The sequence below is a fragment of the Coturnix japonica genome, chromosome 15 (assembly GCF_001577835.2).
Source record: "Coturnix japonica isolate 7356 chromosome 15, Coturnix japonica 2.1, whole genome shotgun sequence".
NCBI lineage: Eukaryota > Metazoa > Chordata > Aves > Galliformes > Phasianidae > Coturnix > Coturnix japonica.
Window position 1 is genome coordinate 3,028,482 of NC_029530.1, and position 17,724 is coordinate 3,046,205.

Genomic DNA, 17,724 nt, shown 5'->3' on the forward strand with positions numbered 1-17,724 from the left:
AGAAAAGAGATTTATTTCTGTTCCTCTTTTGTTTTATGTCAGGTTTGGCCCACAGGATTTTTAGGAGTGTTGCCATACAAGGTGGTAAATATTCAGAACAGTCTTTAATTCTTACTGTTACATTGCTTTCACTGAAATCAAAATTGCAACTTTTTCTTCTGTGCTCAGATTCAGTGAATTTAGTCACATCAGGACACAGAGTTACATTGCTTTAAGAATTTCTCTTCATATGTGTATGACCCCTCCTTCCCCTCCCTTTGGATCAAGTCTTTCTGAAGAGCACTGAGATTTGCAGTGTAACTGAGGCTGAAAAGGAGCCCCAGATGTTACCTGCACAGCTGAAGATGTCTTCATCTTCTATTTATGCTCTGGTCAGGTAGCTACAGAAAGCAACACGTCTCCCCTTTGCCTTCCCCTCTCTGGGCTGAACAGGGCCAGCTCTATTCTCCTCTCCTTTATGCCCACAGCCAGCTTGGTAGCCCCATACTGGCCTTGCTCCAGCCTATCAATATCCCTGACTTGAGCTGCAGCCTCTGTTGGTTTCCCACCTTTTAATTTATGTGGTTATGAGAAGATTTTTCCCTTTTGGCATAATGAGAGGGATGTTGCCTTAATTGGTTCCCTTCAGATTAGTGGTTTGAATAAAACATAGCTGAAAAAGGAGCAGCAAATTTCTTGCTTCTGAAATACATCCATCACCACTGTTAGAGCAAAGCAGGCAGATATCACCATATTTTTCAGCTTCTTGACATCGTATTCATCTGGTTTGTGATTCTAAGGGGCTTCCCCTTTTTCCCTCTCTTTTGAGGATTAAAGCTTTTGAAATTATTTATTTACAAGCCATGGAAATCTCCCCAAAATGGATTTTAACAAGTGTGTAATTGGATAATTTGACAACTGGTAAGCCGAAGCCCCAGAGATCAGGAATTACACTTCACTACAGAATAGTCGTACTTCATGCAGAATTAATTAGATTTCCTCTAGATTACAAGTAGCAAGAAGAGTAGTCAATTAAGAGAATTATTCTCTGACTCTTCCATCCTCCTTTTAATTGTCAGCCAGTGGTATTAAGTATTCTTTACTCTCTGTGGGATATCCTCAGACTCAGCACTCCAACCAAAGAGGGCGAGGGACAGTGGATTAAACACTGGGCCAGGATTTCGAAGCAGTGGGCACTGTATGCAACTGACGCTCATTGTGAGAGGCTGTTTGCTGGGTCTGAGTGGTGCTGGCTCCATGGGAGGCAGACAGCAAGGTGAATACTGGTTCCTGACCAGGTGATGATAATGTATTTCAGCAGCATTGCTAGATTGAGTAATGCTTACCTGGCTCTCAAGTTGGGTTGCTACTAATGCGTATGAAGCTGCTCTTCCTTTTCCACTGGGTATTTCTAAAACCAGCTTGACCCCTCACCTTAATCCATCACCCACTCGTACTAGACCAGCAAAATGACCTGTGGAGGGGCAGATGCCACTTCAGCCAGTACCACTCTGGAAATTACAGGTTCTGGAGCAAATTTTGGGCAAACCCAAATCAAAGTAACATCCATCAAAGGATGGGTGTGTGGATGTGGACAGGGCATCACTCTTTAGCTGCACCATGTGGGAAACAATCTATTCTGGACTTTCCTCTCCCAGAGCAGGGTCTGCAGCACGCAGCCAGCAGAAGTGTTACCTTTGTGGTGATTTTTGTTGTTTTGCTTTGTGTAAAGAATTTGAAAAGCTGGGTTTATATGCAGGATGTGTCTGAGCTTTCTCTTCCTAATTAAGAATGTATGTACAGGGAGCTCCCTGGTCCTGTGCCGCCTTTCTCTTTTCTTTCACACTGTCTTTTTGCATGGGACAGCAGTGTCTCAGAGGGGGAAATACATTTGTTTAGGCAGGGATAAAGCAAAGCAGAAGGCTGTGATCCAGCTGGATGCCTGAGTCATGCATTGTACTGCCTAGGGAGAAGTTCACTTAGTGGACTGTGCAGAAGGATCTGTTCAGGTGCAGCTGAGCAGCGTCAGAAGGAGAAATATGAACTCATGGTTTCCAGGAGTGGTTCTGCTCATGTTGAACCAGGACCACAGGGACGTGTCTAAAAGTAGGTGGTGTGGACCCAAACCATGCAGAACTGAGTTCTCAGTGCTTCATGTTTACTGAATGCAAAGAAAAGGAATGTGCAGGGGGATGTTTGCTTTATTTTTATTGTGACCTTCAAAAAGGGATGAGAAAAAACAAAGTAAAATGTTAAACCTCTCTAGCTGAGATTTCAGAGTACCAAACATGTTGTTTTGTAATTGCTGATGTCGTTGGTAATTGTGAAGAGAATACAGAAAACTGAAGACCTCAAAATGTGAAAAGCGGGCTTTTAAAAAACCTTGACATTTAAAGAGCCTAAATTGTAGGCATATAAGAAATGTAAATGTGAAATTAAAAAAAAATATATATAAAAATATCATGTTCTTTTTCATACCACTTACTTGCAGCTCTATCATAACATAACACAGTGACTACCCTGCAGTAGGATTCTGCAAAATTACTGCCCTGGAGATACAGTAGTCACAGTTCAAAGTGACTTTTTTTCTGCCGTGCTAAACTTCTATTTCTTAAACCTGTCAGCCCAGGACAGTGTGGAAGTATTTAAACCACTATATTTTGTATGTAAATTGGTCACGACACTTTGAAAAATAGGTTATAGGACTTTCAGATGTGTACTGTAAACTGGTTTGGGTTGGAAGGGATCTCAAGGATCATCAGGTTCCAACCCCCCTCCCACAGGCAGCATTCCCAACCAGTAAATCAAGTACTGGATCAGATTGACGAAGGCCCCATCCAACCTGGATGTCAATAATCTTAGGTCACTCTGAAAGTAATTTATCCTATTTGTTTCCTATGTGTGAGTAAGCTCAGATAATGGAGAACTTCTGCTTTCTTTGCAGAAGGGCTTGAAGAAGTAATTTGTGATTATGAGACCCAGAGAACAGAAATTTTTACTTGGATTCTGAACAATAAACTCATCTGGATAAAATAATAATAAAAAGGCCCAAACCTTCAGTATTTCTCAGTAGGATCAGCTTTTTCTCATTGTCTGACATGTAAATGTGACAATATCCAGGCTGACAATTATGTTTGTTTGTTTTCCTTTTGAAAAATTCATGTACTCGGATCACTCTGGTTGCCCTTATCCTGGCCCAGCACAAGGCTGTTCTGTATTGTCTGCTGGCATCTGTGCTATGAAAGGAAAATGTAACATGATTAGTCCTCAGGCAGAAATTTTACCTTTTTCTTTTCAGGAGGAAAATCTGCCAAGTTAGCCTGTTTTTATGACATTTCTGTTTAGAAGAGCAGTAAGATTAAAAAGAAAAAAAGCGGGGGGTTTCCAGCTGAAAGAAGATATTCTTCTTTCAAGATGAATTCAGCCAAATTACTGGAGACAGAGGAAAGCAGTCGTTCTGCAGTGCAGGCTGATATGGCAATTTCTGGCATCCCAGCAACTAAGGATGAGGTTGAAGCTCACGGAAACTAAGATTCTGTGAGTTTGGGACATTAGACATCAAGAAATAGGCCAATAACTGGAAAAGATTGGGAAGCAGTGCTGAAAATGTTTTTCTCTGACTTCCATGCATCCCAATAATCCAGATTAACAAGAATAGGAGGCAGCACCACCGGGGATGGTTTTAGGAAACTGAGGAGGCAGGTTTCACTGTTTTGCACATCTCTTATGGACTCTCGTAGCCCAGGAGACTTCAAAGCTTAAGGTCAGAAGGTATGGCTCTGCTATTTATTTGGGTGAAATTGCACAGGGATGTCAGTGAAGAATGTATTCTGCTGAGAAGCTGAGAAAAAAATTCCAGAGTAAGGAAAGAACTGAAATCATTTTTCTTGCAAATCCCATTTATCAGTGGTACTGAGGTTTCTATGTGGAACACTGTCACCTTTCTCTGCCCTGCTACAAGCAGAATCTGAATAAAACAGAAGCCAACACTCTTCCAGAGACCTTGAGAGTTGATCTGATTTCATCACTGTAGTAAATTCCCTCTGGGCAGCATGCAACCTGATAGCCAGGCTTTTTTTGCTTTTGTATTCTGGCAAAGCACCCCTTTCTGTGGCTGTGACACTGAATGGTTTAGCATGCCCAAATAAACAGCTGGACAGTTATCACCTCTGCAACATCTGGCTGGCCAAGAAATGCCCTTTCTCCCTTGTGAGCTGAGTTTGATCCAGCACTGTCAAAAACAAGATCACCTGCTTTGTTATCTCCTGCATGCAGCAGGAGGTGATGCTCTGATCATCTGTTGGTTTTCTATTTATATTCTCTTTGGATTTACAGATTTTTTTTTGTAACTTTCTGAAGTGTCCAGCCTGGATGCACATTAAATGTCAATGAGTTTGCAATAGTATTTTTGTTCTCTTTCTGGTAGGGAGCAAATCTTAATTGTAAGACTTCTTGCTGATGATATCTGACAGCAGTTAGTAAATGTGAATCTTCTAAAAAAAGACTTGATAACTAGCCAGACTATTAGTAATACTGGTAGCATGTCATGGTACAATGTCTGTAAATACACTGGGTTACTTGTTTACGAGCCCATAGATGCTCGTAGCTTATCAAAGTAAGGGCCCCTTTACTTTGCCATGTCATTAAAAAGCAGTTTGGCTGCACAAACAGAGCTGTAGTTTCTGCTAGTAGCGTTGCATTTGGGTCTTCTTGGTGCTTTCAGACTCTCTAACAGTACATCTGGCAGAAGGCCGTTGTGTAGGTTTGTATTTTAGAATCCTAATTCTGGACAGCAACAAATATATCCTTAATGTAATGAGGATATTTATATGCAGTCACAGCTATGCTACAGCATATAAAATCTGAATTACAAGAGACAAGGATTTAATAGCATGAAAAAAAGGACACTATGTAATCTCCAAGAAGCTATCTGAAACTTTGTCATTTTTTAGACAAGATCAATTAAATAATTTTAAGTACTGACATGGAAGCACATCTTGATAACTTCAGTTGCAGAATCAAATGAAGGTATTTCAGTTCCTCCTCCAACACTAGGTTCTCTAAGTGCATTTAAGCAATTCAGTCATTTCTAAACCCAGCTGGCCCATCTGTGCATCCACTTCTTCACCTGTGTAACAAGGATACCAAGGAGTTTTGTTCTGTTTCTCTCTTTTGAAGTAGTGCTAGTTGTAGTTAAATAATATTTCCCAAGCTACTTGAATTCCTCCAGTAGAAACTTCTATAAATGCTGACAACAGAGGGGAAGAATTCAGGTTCTCTCATAAACTGCATACACTAATTGTTTTAACTTCATACCTATCTTCCCACTGCCCTCTACTGGATGTCTAATCTCACCTTCCCATGGATGTAACTACATCACAATTCAACATGTGCAGTACACATGTGAATATCTTCGTATTCATTGTTCCTTACTTGTCTGATTTGCACTGTTCCTGACCAACAGAAAGGTCACCCAAAGTAACAAGAACAGAGAATATCTGTTCCCCTTCAAAAGACTCTACATGTACTTTAAAATGTATGTCTGCTCAATTCTTTTAGTAGTGTTAATTAATGCGCAGAGAGGACTGAGGGGCAATTGTAATAAAAGGAAGGGTAGGAAGTAGCCAGGACAAGGAAGGATGAGAATATCACTGTAACTGTGTTCCATTAACAAACTGACATTTAGAAATACCTGCCACTCGGCTCTCATTGCCTCTTCTGTTTGTTTTTCTTAATTGGATTAATCAAGAGATGCTTCATGCACAAATGTTTCAAAGAAAGCGTTTAACTAATTTCCCATTTTTAAGAATCTTAATACCAGGAAATATTGAAGAGTGTTTGCAATAAGTGCCTACAGAACCTAACAGATGCTCATGTTGCATTTACTAAATAACTCTTTAGAAGATAGCACTTCTGTGATCTTAGATAGACCTGCCCACTCTTCATAGGGATTGCACTAGCAGTATTTCAGTGGTATCACAAGATGGAGCACTTAATGTGGGAGATACTCTCTCATGCCATATGGAGCTCCTCTGCACTGTAAACACTTTCTGACTTTCTTTCCACCTGGATATTGGCAGGTAAAACATGAGTATGCATAACTGAGATGCCAGGAGAGTGCCCATCAGGATGGGAGAGGTGATGAGAGAGCACCAGAGTGCCACCTTGAGAAGGAGCTGGTAGCACTGGTGTCCCAATGGCCCCCAAATCCCCCTATAGGATGGGATGGTCCTCAAAAAGAAATCACATTCCTTTTTCCTGTTCAACACCAAAAAGCCTCTGAGAAACCTCTTCCCATTTGCTGAATGTTGAAAGAAGAGAAATTGATGTGAGCAGTGGTTAAATACAGGCTGATGCTGCTCTAAAACATGGAAGATTTGGGATCAGCAACTTTGGTTTATGCTGTAGCTTTGAGATGCACTTGGGGCATTTGACAAATAAGTCAACCCAAGAAAAACTGCTGTGGAAAACAAGCCTTAGTCCAGCTGCAACAAATGTGAGCACTTTACCTTGTCACTGTATCCTTGAGGGTTGTGGAAGAAGGAGAAAACTGTCTGTTAATGGGCTCCAATTGGTTTTATTTAAAGCAAGATAGATCTCTGTGGTCAGGAAGCTGTTTTTGTTTTGTTGCTCCTTTTTGTGCCTGTCTGATTCTCTTTCCACATCAATTTTCTGCCTTTTGGTTGAAACTCAGGAGAGAAAGCCAAGGCGAGCATTTCACACCTTGCACGTATAAACGGTTCATATTGCTGGAAAATCCCCAATGCTGAGCAAATGCAATTATTTATGTAAGAAGAGATCCACAGGAGCTGTACTACTATGTGACCACAATTCTTTATGGCTGCACAAATCACTTGCAGCTGCCCTCCTCTAAACTGCTCATAGGAGAAAGGATTGATTTTCAGAGTTTGCGGGGAAGAGATGAAAATGAGTTTGTTAATAAAGATATCATTATTAGAGCTTTGAGCCACGGGCCTCTTGGTACCTCTGAGCCTCTGAGCACACCTATAAGGCAGACTATCAGCCTACTCAAGTAAGCTGAGTGTTTAAATGAAGAAAATGATGCCCTGCCTTTGCGTTGGGTATCAGTGCAAAAGGGTCCTGAGAGATCATCACAGGTTCTTCAAGGTATATTAAAACATACTCTTCCAGTTATCAATTGTCCACACTGGAAAGCATGCTAAGAAATTAGATTTACCATGGAATTTAGAACTCATAAAAATGTTTGACTTTTGTCTATTTATAAATGTGTTTCTTTTTTTCTTCTATTCAGCACTCAGAGAGTATCGCATTGCTTAATTTTTATAACCATGGCTAACTTCTCTGCAGTGAGTATCTCTGAATTTAGTGGAAAGTGCTGCCAAGGACATCTGAGTGCGACATAATGACCACAACTTTTCCATTGCTTTTATCTGTACAGCTTAGTAAATGGGTAAAAAAGTCATTACTAGCATGCAAGAAAATTGCAGCTATATAATTAGTAGATGGATGTTTTAGATGGAAGAAGAAAACTATTCAAAATGATTGTATATATATATTTTTTTTCTCCTGAGAGTCTTTTTTCTGCTTCTCAGTTGCTCTTCATATGAAAGCATTACCTGAGCTTCCAAAATGTGTGTATATTTTGTATGGGGAGGAGGGGGATATTGTTATTCCTAAGATAAAACCACAGTTTGGACAAGCAATAATATTAAATATTTCTCTGAGCATGTCTGCAAAGCACAGGAACTCTACTCCAAATTTACCTTGAGGAAAGGTTGTTGCTAACATCTTTAGACTCATAAAAGATAAAGGTGAGATGAGGAGCCGAGGGGGGTGGTCAAGAAAAAACAAAGCGTTTACCTGTAGTGAGCTCAAGAATCCTGGAGGGTACAGGGCATGGAGAATGCACATGGTCACCTGTTAGCTCCATCCAGGTACACCCAGACTGTGCTAGAGAGTGGAAAGCAGAATAAAGTCATGTATGTGAGTCATATCTCAGTAGCAACTAGCTGTAATTGCCCACCAGAGGCAAAGCTGTTGCTGGTGTGTTGTCCATTAAAATGCTTATTCACCATCATATGCTAGTAAGATGCAGTCTTCCTCTTGTAGGAGTTTTACTGCTCCCATTCTTGCCTGCTACACATGTCAACAAGTAGATATAGGTTATTTGTAGAATACTACTTCTCATTTCCTTCAGCATTTTCATCATTGTATCTGGTTTCATTTGTAAGACAAATCCTACTTCATGCATAATTTCTATAAACGGCTTTAGTTATGTTTCTAAGTACTTGTGTTCAACACTGGCAACTGATCTTCTGGGATCAGCATTTCTGGAGGTGAAGCTTCTGTAACAGTACTTGTGGGATGTTGTTTATGGGTTACAAATAGGTTTTGGTTGCAGGGAATTAGATCAATGAAGTAATGCAGTGTTTATTTCAGCCCGTCAATGCTGTTTAGGTGCGTACAAAAGTGAGTGCTCTTCTTGAAGACCTGGATGTAGGATGTTTCTCTTGGGCGTTGCTGAAGAATAGATAGGAGGGTTCAGAATATATGAAATTCGTTTCCCGACTATATCAATAAATACACTATTCTTTCTCTGTGTTCTTAAATAGACTGTGTTGAAAAATTGCACCAAAAAGAATCCTACATTTATGCCAGCAAAATGAGTAATTGCACTCTGAAATACCTCTTTAAGGGCACAGGTACCCATTTTGCAAATGTTAATGAGCCCATGCAAATGCTGGGTGTGAGGAAAAAAAATAGGCATCTTTTGAAAATTCCTCCCTTCAGACCAGATTCTGTCCTTGAATATGCACACAGAATTCTCATTGACTTTGATAGGCTGTGCATGAATACATATGACAGAAGGATTTCAGCCTTAGAATTCCTTCTCTGCAGCTTTCTGCTTAGCTCTAACATTAAGTTTTTATTTTCTATTAGTATGTCTGATTGGAATATTCCTGTATTGTTACCTTAGATAGAAACTTTCTTGAGTTGATTTAATGCTTTCTTTAAAATTACTATTTTTGAAAGTCACTTAAGTGAGATGCCTACCATGATACAATAAATCTTTTCTATTTTATTCGCTGTGCATCTGGCAGATAGCTGATACTACACCTTTAGAAATTGTGTCTCTGTATACTTACTACTAAAAGGACATGGTGTTTTTCCTTACATAGAAATGAAGCACATATAATCTGCCTAACATCTCTAATTTAAGGAGGAGCTCCCTGCATTGATTTGGGCATCAGCCTATACCTTGTTAGATCACTGGATCTGCATACTGAATTCTACTCAGCTAATAAGAACTAGGTGGATTCGCAAGTGAAGCAAATCAGATGGAACCAGCTGGTGGACTAAAAGAGATTGATTTTTTTTAAAGCATTGACTCCCACCGGTGTGATTTGATGTTACCCACTCCCTCCTGCAAGGCATGAGATCTTGTTAGCCTTGCTCTGTTTGATGAAGGTTTCGATCAACAACCGCTGCCCTGCTACTGCCAGTGTACTGCCTTGCTCAGACCATCTTTTCTTCTTCGTAAGGTCGACAGATAAGGGAGATAGCCTGAACTCCCTTCTACTAAGGTTATAATGGGGTAACCAGAGACACTTCTTATGACAGACTGAGTATATTGGCATGGCTTGTAAACTATTTCAGTGTAAGCCTGTTTCTGATTGTAGTGTTAAGAAAGTAGATTACTAAAATGCATTCATTCTGTTAAGTCAGTTAAAAAAAAAAAAAAAATTAAAAAAACCTAAAAAATCATATTATGCAGAAAATATGGAAATGCCTCATTTGTTTGCTGATGTCAGATTTTAGGGGATACCAGCAGTTGTTACAAAACCTCAACTGGGAGCAATCAGTGTCTCACTCTCTATGGCAATTTTTGGAAACTAGTTTGTGATTGACTATTTAATGAAGCAGAAAGTAGAGTTAGGTTTGTATTATAGGATAATACTGAAATGAAATGAAATCTCATCCTCAAAAGGAAAAAAAAACCACCCTAACTTTGTAGTTAGTCCTCTCCTTCAGATGTCTTCATTTAAATGCAAATAGCAGCTTCATCCACAATGAAATAATAATAAAAAAAAAACCCTCTTTTTTCCCTCGGAAACAATAATGAGGATAAATTTAAGTCATTTCATTTTTGTAATAAGATAATCCTTTTCAATGCTCATGGTAATATTGTGATAAAAGTTGATTTAAAAATTATTATTTTTGGATAGAGCATGTATTTTTGGCTTTGTAATTCATAAAATGGAAGCGAGAATTCTGAATTCACTGTAACTCTGCCTAGATGCTGCTCTTGGTGTCAGTAAGTTCGAGAATCTGATTTGGATTCTACTGAACACAGCGAGCAGGTACCCCTTAATGCTATCTGCAACTAAATCTTGGCCCAGACAGTCACCTGGCCAACGTAAATGACTCCATGGTATCTGTAGGATTTAATCACTCCAGGACTGGTTGCACTTGTCTAATTTCTTGACTTCAGCAAAGGCAGAAGAAAGGGCATAATGTCAAGATGGCAGTGAGATTCCTCAAGTATTCTGTCTAATCTTTTACTTTCACTCAGCATCTCAGTCATTCTGGCCTAGGCTGTACAAAAGATGTCCATCTGTGGTGAAGGTAAACTGACACTGGTTTTCTGTATTCTATAATACAGAATATGCATGTCTGTTTGTAAGTGTAAGTGCAGTGATTGTATATCTGATAAAGTAATGTAATTAGCTGTTAGCATGGACATTTGATGTCTTTATCTGTCAGTTCTCCTTGAAACACATTACCTAATCTTACTAAGTTTCCAGGCTCTGAACAGTTTCAAAGTACATCTTTTGCTTTAAAATATCCAAGAAAAACAAACAAAAACATTTCTTCCATCAGTAACTTCTTACTGGTGTGAAGCCCAGCACAAATAAAATGCAATGTTGGAAAGGAAATAGAGCTTCTTAATAGTACTATATGTGTCTTCTTAATCACCTATGAGCATTCCATTGGCAGAGCACATGTGTACAGCAAGTGCAATGCAGCAATCAAAACATATCTTTATTATTGTATCCTTTGTTTAGCAATAATCAAATTATTACTGTAACTATTCACAGATAACAAAACACCATTTGATGCAGTGACTGAAAAAATGGGCTCCCAACTTATCACAGGTGATTGGCCAGTCTTTACTTGTTTGTTCTTGGTTGTTTATTTACTCTTTTTTTGGTCTATGGTAAGTTACATCCAGACTTTGTTTCACTTTGAATACATATTTCTAAGGATATTTCATGTTCATGTCTTTAAGTCTTGATCACTTCTTCAGACACCATTGTTTGAGTTTTTTGTCATTCATTTTGAAGTCCCTGTAAGCACACCAGGGCAATGAAACTTATGTCCAGGGTGGTCGTTACACTACATAATGGATATAGATTGCCTGCATTTTGCTTTTCTTTCTTTTGCATATTTTTACATTGTTAGACCTTAATTATCACATTAAATACAATAGTTTCTCTTTATGAAGCCAGAAGGGTTTTCTTTACTGTGTAAATGAGTGGTTCAATTACCCTCCTACTAATGGATAAAACGTAATTAACATTGTCTTGAGGCTAATTTTCATTTATGCTGACATTCTCCATAAGCTGAACATCATTCTCTGAAAAAGCCAATGTGTCACTTTTATTAGCCCAGTTTGCACTTTAACACCAGGAGAATTAATTCAAGATACATTAACGTACTTAACTTCAAATACGATGAAATGATCTGATGACAGAAGATAACTCTAACGTGTCCTTTATGAAGTCATGTATTTTGGTTGTGTGAGTGCTTGATAAATGTGAATTTATTTAGGTGTGTGCACCTTGTGAAAAGAAATATGGCGTAAAAAGTGTTTCTAAGCCAGCTGCAGTTCATAAACCGGACAAGGTTTGCATCATTGACATGCTTCCACATGTCAGTAGTAGACAGAAACCCATTTTTAGGTGGACGTTTTTCCATCCGCTCGCTATGTTTTCTTCAAAGGCCACGGCTTGCAATCATCTCTAAGATTTTATGTCCGAGAAATATGGATGATATTTCTTATGTTCTCATAGCAGAGCTACAGAATCATTTTTTCAGGAAGTTTTAGGGCATATTTTAGTGCTTAAGAAGCAAAAATGCTTCAGAAATGTATGCAGTGTTCCAAATCTTAAATGGCTGTTATATCCCTAAATGTTCATAAATATCTACTCTACACTGATGTGTATGAGATAACTGGGACTTCACTGCTTCTGCACTGGGATTTTACAGTTAGATGCTTGTTAAGAAGTGTTTCCCAACATTTAGTGTATATTATCCACTTTAATCCTAAAACTCCTAGTTCTAGCACTATCCACAGTTCTTAACAGCATCTCTTTTCTTTCCCTTTACTTGGATTAGGGCTTTGAGACTGCTTCCATCCTATGGAAAATGCCAGGATATAAATACAAAGAACAGGTCTGTTGTGTTTCTGCTACAGATCCTTTCGTGCATCTCACTGCTGCCACTATTGGCAGCGCTTCACCCACACCCTCAGTTAATTGTTGAACGAGTTTCACTGTAACAGTAGTACAGGATAATGAGCCTCTCTTTGCATTCAGTCATTCCATTCCTAAGAACACACTGACATAGCAGACCTATGAAATCTTGATCGTTTCCTGAAACAATAATAAGCACAGTGATGAGGAGAGACTACAAGGTTGTTGTAGTTATGCTTTGCCCTCTATCAGGAGCACCTTTCTTTAGCAGTAACCTCTCCATGTTAGACTGTGAAAGCAAGTGTGATGGGAGGGTGGAATACCAGGTGTGCAGAGGGAGATAAACTCAGATAGTACTGCATCACGACAGCAAAATATACTGCTTTGTATAGAAAAATGCACCTTTAAGAGGGACCCAGACATTTCTGCAATGAAAAGCTCAGCAACTTCAACTTCTGCCGGTGCTGCAGAAGCAAGAATGAGGAGTGTAAAGCAGGTTCCCCAGCAGTCCCCTTTCCAGCACTCTGCTTTTGCAGGGCTGACTGTCCCCACTGCAGGAATGATTCTTGCTATATGCAAAATTAGTCACCTCGAGCCTTGCCATTCTTTGAGATACCCAAGACCAGGGTTTGGCATTAGATTCCACAGAACATGGGTGAAAGTTGGTCAGTATTTCAATGGTGTGCATACTAGTTTGAAAATATGGCTTGCTCAGTGTTGAATGGATCATGGAAGTTCTGGCAAAAAGAACAAGAGCCACTAGGAATGTGGCATAGACACAACACAGCTACTTTATTTCAGCGTATTTTGAGTAGCTCTAGCTGTGTACTGAGAACTTGGTTTACTGAATCTTGAAAAAGGAAAACCACGTAACTCCAGAGATAAGACACAAAGCAAGAGATCTTTTTTCCCTTCTTTTCTGCATTTGAATGTATTTAGAGAAAGAAACATGTTCAAAAATTCCAATCATTATGGCATTAACTATATATATATATATTAGTCACAAGGTTGTTAGAAGCCTGGCTGATAAAGATAAAATGAAAAGATGCTTTTCTTCCTGTAGTGCAAAAGCTGGCCCTGTGTACAGCTTGTGTTAAAAAACATCTTCAAAAGACCCATTGGCTGGTCAGGATCTAATCTCAGCAGGAATTCTCAACCCACCTGCCCCTTATTGCTCTCATTAAATCAGTGTTCCCAGCCTGAGTGCATTTAAAGGTCTGTCAGCACTTCCATTTAATAACCGTCATATGAAACACGTTGGCCTCTTTCTTTGTATTGCTCAGAGGTTATCAGTACAATGTGGACATTATCGTATTTTACAGAGTATTTAAGGAACAACAGGATTTCAATTTGATTCAACAGTTTGGTCTGAGATGCTGGATTAGCATTTCAAATATTTTTTGTGCTAACTGCTTGAGTAAGCCTTAATTATTTAAAAGTAAAACGCTTCAGAAAGAGGTGACATCTCTAACTGAAACAGACGTCAGTGCTGCAAGTTAACCACAATGATTTGCTGTCTATAGGGACCATTGCAGTGATCAGAGATAGCTTAACTATGGTCTTCCTTTCTCTTCGAGCTAACATACAGAGGGTGTTGGTTTGAGACATCTCATTTACTCTGAAGCTTGAATACAAGAGGTAGCTTAGAATGTCTAGGTTACATGGGAACCAAAACCATAAGTTATCCATTTGACTACAACTTGAATGCAATAAAAGCTCTTGGCAGTGTGAACAGCAAAGGGTGGATGAAATCTTGGATCTAAATATCATTCCAGTCAAGATCAAGTTCTATTCATTTATTTCCCTCTGTGCAGCTTCCTCTTGTCTTCAGTGCCTTTTCTCTTGCTTAATCTGTATTTCTGCTTTGGCTTTGTAAGTGCAGTTTCAATCATGAGCCAAAGGCCGTGGGAATAAAATTAAAGCCAGGAGCTTTAGTGCCATATTGCCTCCAGTCCTAATCACCTTTCTGCCAAGCTGCAGGCCAGCATTGGCATCTCTGTATTTCAAACCTGAAGTTGCACTTTACACAGTATTTTGGCTACTATGAATTGTTCAGTGAGAAAAGGATGTCATGGGCTGTACTGTTGAACTCTATTCATCCTAATGCAGTTTCTGAGCAAATCCCTCCATGCCGTGTAAGTAGAGCATTAAGGGAAACAGCACTCAAGATGATGCTGTCAGATGTGCTTTAATACCACAATCATTTATTATGTTCATGTTGTATCTTTCATAATAATCACGAATTTGAAAGCAAACATTTATGTAACATAAACCTAGCTTAAGATAGACTTTAGAGTTTAAAAAGCTTCAAATGATGTCCAGAATCCCTCACAGGTGCTTAAAAAGCTTAAATTCTCAGTAAAGGGTTTTTTTCCCTTTCTTTTTTTTTTTTTCTTTTTTCCCAATGAAATCTGTTCCTTTTCCTCCATTTCATCTGCCTGGGTAACTGTATTTCCCTGAGGTGGCTGAGAGAGGGATATTTTTATGACTTGAAACTTTGCTCTTCGACCTCTCTGAAAACCTAGAGGAAAAACCCCAAGAGCCCAACAGCCTTCAGGCTCATGTCTAGCAGAATGTCTGAGTGGTGGCAGCTTTGTTTTAATAGGCTGTGTCTGCTGAAGGCTTTAATAGTACTCTATCTGCTCAGCATTGCCTTTATTGCTACCAGTTGGACTTTCCCAGTGCCTCAGATGGCTGGAGCCTTTTATAATACAGATTAAATTTACCCAGAAGGAGGCATATATGAAAGGAGTTGCCTAATACCACTACAGGGATGTATCTTTCACACTTTGATTTCCTCTTTGGGTGCACCTTGGAGCCATAATTGTTTCATTGTTTCTGTGGCTTCAAATTGACCCCTGAAGTTGGTACATTTCACACTACCCACAACCACGATCTGTTGGCCTCACTAAGGTGTCTGAGGGCAGATGATGGGAGAGAAGCTGGGTATCAAAGTAAGGCACAGATACTTAGCTCAGGCTAAGTGATCAAGCTCCTGCTGAAATAAGTTTGATACTGGAGGTTCAGGACAGAAAACATTAGTGTCCCTTGTCAGTATTATGTAGTAAGCCAAGTCTTCTTCCCAGATGTGTAATCTACTGGTAGATGTGTAGCAGATGACTTCTTCTGAGACTGAGCTATGTGTGGCATAAATCTGTTGATGCTTATAGTAGAGAACATGGCTGCAGGTTTTAGTTTGGAAGCTTTCCTGTTTGGCATCAATTTTGTTGATTATTTTAGCAATCCTTGCACACATTCCTTTGCCAGTTTAGGAAATAACTGGAAGCAAATTTTATCTTAGAATACACTGTAATTGCAGAGTATGAAAAACACTATGCCCAATTTATTAGCTATATTCATAATTCATATTCTTATTTTGGCAAGGGCAGCCTACCTGGCAAGACACAGCTCATAGGAGTTTTCCTGATGGTGCCCTATGGGATCAGGACCATGGTCCATAGTGTGTTTGGGGTTAAAAAAGAAGCTGTGCAAAGTTAATAAATAATGTTCTTCCAACTCCCATTTGACTTCCTTGGGCTTCAGCAACATTATTCTGATGTTAGAAAGAAGTGAAGACAGACATTTTTACCATGTCAAATGCTTGAACTCTGATGCTGAAAGAATATGTCACCATGAAGCTGTTTTGACAATTAGCACCCCCCTGCCTCTTCCATATCAAGTCTCATTCAGTTGAATGGCAACGGATTATATTTTGTATAATGAGGCATGATCCATCCCAAGTATTTAGCATAATGAAAGAACAATAAATCTATCTGGAGGTGTCAGCACAAGAGTTGGATGCTTTACATTAGCTAAATAAACTGTGCCTCATTATATTCAGGAGTTTGTGTGAAACAAGGAGGCAGGAATTGTATTATTGTGTCTCCAGACAATAAGTGGTTGATAATTATTTTAAAGCATTGGTGTGAATAAGTTGTAATTCATTTGTACCTCCCTTTTGTCTGCTGTTGAAGAAGACTTGAGAAATATCCGTGCTTGTAAGCACTGCTATGTGCCTGGCACTGACAGATGTATCAAACACCAGCCTGACTTTATCTAGAAAGCAGATTTTGATAGCTTGGTATGATTCAGGTCATTGGATAATTCAGTGCAAACTGCAAATCTTAATGCTATTGAGCATTTGAGCACAAAAAGACAGCACTTTTATAAATCCCAGGCCTGTAAGTAGCTTTCTTTTCACAGGTTTGTAGTAAATGTTCTTGAAAGCTATCTGGATGGAGAGGCTGGGGGGAGAGCAGATTGACAGGTTGCCTTTTCAGATTCCTTGCATCCATGTTTGCCCTGAAATCATGTTGTAGAAGACCTGCTCTATAGTGGAATTTAAACCTGTGCAGTGCAGAAACTTCTCTGAGTCAGATTCTCTTGCAGCCTTAACAGGCAAACTTGTCTGGAATGACTAGGGTCACTTGTTTTCAAGCAAACATCAAAGTTTTTTTCTTTAAAACATGTTAAAAAAGTAGCATATATTTAAACAACAACAACAACAGAAGCCAAATTACCAGTGCATTTAAAATTATTGTCAAAGTGAGTAGCAGTTGTTTCTGTTTTCAGATAGTGAATCTGCACAGGGCTGCTCTCTGAAGTTTCCAAGTTACTTTTAGCAGAGTTCAATCCCAGCAGTCACACACCTGCAGCATTGTAGGAACTGAACTGATATTTTGGCAGATGGGAAAATCAGGGGATGTAAATACTGGTATTAATCATTCTGTCAGATTTGAAATTGATTCTTGTGCATTTTCTGCTTACTCTGTGATAGTAGAAAAGTTTTCTTTAGATGCATGTTTCTGAACCAGAACAAAATCAGAATAAAACTAGTCAGAGTGTAATGTGTACATCATCTGCAATAGCTGTGATCAAAGGCAGAACTTCTCCATATGCCATTGAGAAGCATCATGGCACTGATCAATAGCTGGCTAGAAACTCATGAGATTTGAATAGGCAGAGTGATGACAAGTGTATAGAAATTGATAGTCTGGCCTCATATTTTTAAGTTTTTACCAAGGGTGTTCTTGCCTTTTCCTTCTTCAAATGCTTTAATTCTTCATTGGTTATAGTTTACTTAGAGCTTCCAGGTGGGGTTCAATTGGCACCTCTTATACTCATATGTAACTATGGTAACAAGGCAAGAATTAAAATTTGTGGCCTTCCAATACATATTTTGCCTAGGGTTAATAATGACCCCAAAGTTGGCAGCACTTAATATCCCCAAGAAATTACAGAAGGACTGAAAGGAAAATGAAGGAAGATGAATGATAGCTCTGGACAT

The 17,724-nt window shown here is 39.1% G+C and overlaps 1 protein-coding gene and 1 long non-coding RNA gene across 4 annotated transcripts in view; one reads left to right on the top strand and one right to left on the bottom strand.

The window, feature by feature from the left end:
• Positions 1-17,724, top strand: part of TMEM132D (transmembrane protein 132D) — a 176,336-nt gene that overhangs the window by 106,826 nt on the left and 51,786 nt on the right. The window lies entirely within an intron of this gene.
• LOC116654113 overlaps positions 1-17,724 on the bottom strand; it is a 64,505-nt gene that overhangs the window by 37,726 nt on the left and 9,055 nt on the right. The window contains exon 2 of the long non-coding RNA XR_004309037.1: positions 7,822-7,911. This is a non-coding gene — a long non-coding RNA (uncharacterized LOC116654113). The remainder of the gene's footprint in view (positions 1-7,821; positions 7,912-17,724) is intronic.